Below are 2,497 nucleotides of genomic sequence, written 5' to 3'. Positions count from 1 at the left end.
TTGGTATTAGAGCTCTTGATTTTGATCATGGGCATGCATGGGTTGTTGGGAAAATTTGCTTGAAAATTTGAGTTTCTTTCATTTTTTTTTCTCATTTTCTTGTAATCCTTGAGTGATTCTTGACAAATCTTCTCTAATCTTGCTTAATCTCATGGAGATGGTGAGCATTTCATGGAAATTGCTTGAATTTTGAGTGATTTTGGCCAATTTTGCCATTTTTGGACCAAATTTTGGGCCTTTGGACCAAAAATTTGGGGCAGTCGGGCCAAAACTTAGGGCAAGTGACTAATTGCAATTAACTTTTCTGCTAATCACGTTTAGTAATCATCTTCTTCTTCCTCAAGCTTTCCATAGTCATGGGATGCTCTTCCTTTACCCGTTTTGATGCCAAACCTTAGGGTTTTTGTAGAGCTCCTTGAGATCTTTCATTTGAGCCTCTTTCTTGCAAATTTTTCTCAAGATTAGAGAGCTTTTGTTCATTCTTCCATGGCTGTGAGAAATCTTGCATTGCTAAGCTCTTAGACACTTGATAAGCATCATATTATGGTGATTTCTTCTCTCAATGAGCATGGAGACTAGCAATGGGACTGATTTTCACTTCCACGCTGAATTTTGGGCTGATTTTCGCTGATTTTCGTCGCCTCTTCCATGCCTCCTCCAAGCTATGAAGCTTAGCCACAAGCTTCATGAAGGATTGCTAAGTGTTTTAGCCCTTTTTGGTGAGATTTTGGGGAGCATTTCATGGACAATGGAGAGGGAGAAATGGTGTTCTTTGGCTGCAAATTTGAGAGCAAAGAGAGGCCACGTTTTTCTTCAACAAGAGGCTTCTTCAACATTTTCTACCATTGAAGCTTTCTGGATGACATTGGTGAGTGGTTTGATCAATTTCTTGCAAATTTGAACCATTTGGTGGAGCTTGGGAATGGATTAGGGTTGGACACATTCAAACTCCCCTAATTTTCAGAAATTAACCATTAAAGCTTGACCATTCACATGCCAATATTGCTTCTCCATGCATTATTGATGGCAATGGTGAAAGGAATTGATTCCACATGAGCTTGGCCAATTCATAGATCACATTTTGGGGGATTTTCTTCATTATGTCTCATTTGGCATGCCATTGATGGAATAGCAAGCTTATGCAATGTTTTTGGAGTCCCTCATGCTCATCTTGATGCCATATGGACACTATGGATGCTATACATAGCCATGCCAATGCTATGTTTTACACATGGGCATAAGAGAGCATAAGTTTTGGAAGCATGCATTTGTCAATATGATGTGAAAGGGATTGTTGGAATGCAATTGCAAATGCCTTGATTGTGGTTAACAAATGCTTATGCAAATGCCATGGTGAGGGCATTGTGAATTGTTGGTTTGTGTTGGAGCTTTTGGATGATGGATTGAGGCATGAGTCCATGCTTTATTGATGAGTTCTAAATTGTAAAAGGGCATGAGTCATGCTCAATACTTGTAAGCCAACAAACTTGTTCTATCATTTGATATTATCCACATCATTTTGTACCTACACTCACCATTGCTACCACTTCAAGTTTCTATAGAATCTAGCAATGTGTGAGGGTACCTTGGCATTGGTTGGAGAGGCCAAGGGGAGAATGGCTTGAACTCTTTGTGCCGTGATTGCTTGGTAAAGCGGTACAAAGGGGGATTAGGTACACCGGTGTGAAGAAATGGCCTCAACCTTCACCTTGGAGGAAAACTCGGTGAAGGGGTGAGAAGAGCTTGGCCGGGAGATCGGCAAGCTTCAACGTGCATCCTCAACAATCCTCACCATCGACTTTGTGGATGCATTTGGGCAATGGGGCCCCTTTTCTGTCATATTGTATGGATATTGCAAATGCTTTGATGGACAAAGAGTGCATATGATCTTTCATGACATTGTGGGATACAAAGAGTATTGCATTGTGATTTGAGAAGTTGCATATGATTCCAATTACAAAGGAGACTCTGGCGGAATTTTTCCAACAAGGGAGCCAAACAAGCTTATTGATTGGAGATTTATCCCATGGATACACTTGAAGAGTTATTCATAACTACCAAGGGGAGAAACACCAATCATTTGTAGCCGGATTGAGCTTTGGGACCGAATTTTGGGAATTTCTGGGATTTTACAAAACCCTAATTCAGTCCTAAGGTTTTTGGGATTAGGTCCGAGTGATTACACGACTCTATTCTACTCCTTGAGAGTTTTCAAATGAGCCATAGAACCCCTTAATCGGATATCACAATCTCGGTCAAAGTAGTCATGTTGACTTTCTGGTCAAAGTCAAACAGAATATACTTCCACTTTGACTGAATCAAAATGCTTTTAGGGGTAGGTTCTATCTTCCGTTAGCTTTCTATAGAGCCATCAAAATCCTAATTCCGACATATATTTTGCGTTTTAGAGCCAAATTACTACTTTCAGCTGTCCCGCACAAACCCTAAAACAGAGAGTACTTGCCCACACCTAATTCTTACTGTGTTCATTTGGGAG

The sequence above is a fragment of the Cibotium barometz genome, chromosome 38, assembly GCF_041138505.1.
Source record: "Cibotium barometz isolate CiBa-2024 chromosome 38, ASM4113850v1, whole genome shotgun sequence".
NCBI classification, from domain to species: Eukaryota; Viridiplantae; Streptophyta; class Polypodiopsida; order Cyatheales; family Cibotiaceae; genus Cibotium; species Cibotium barometz.
The sequence above is the reverse complement of the archived record's forward strand: the minus strand, read 5'-3'. Positions refer to the sequence as shown.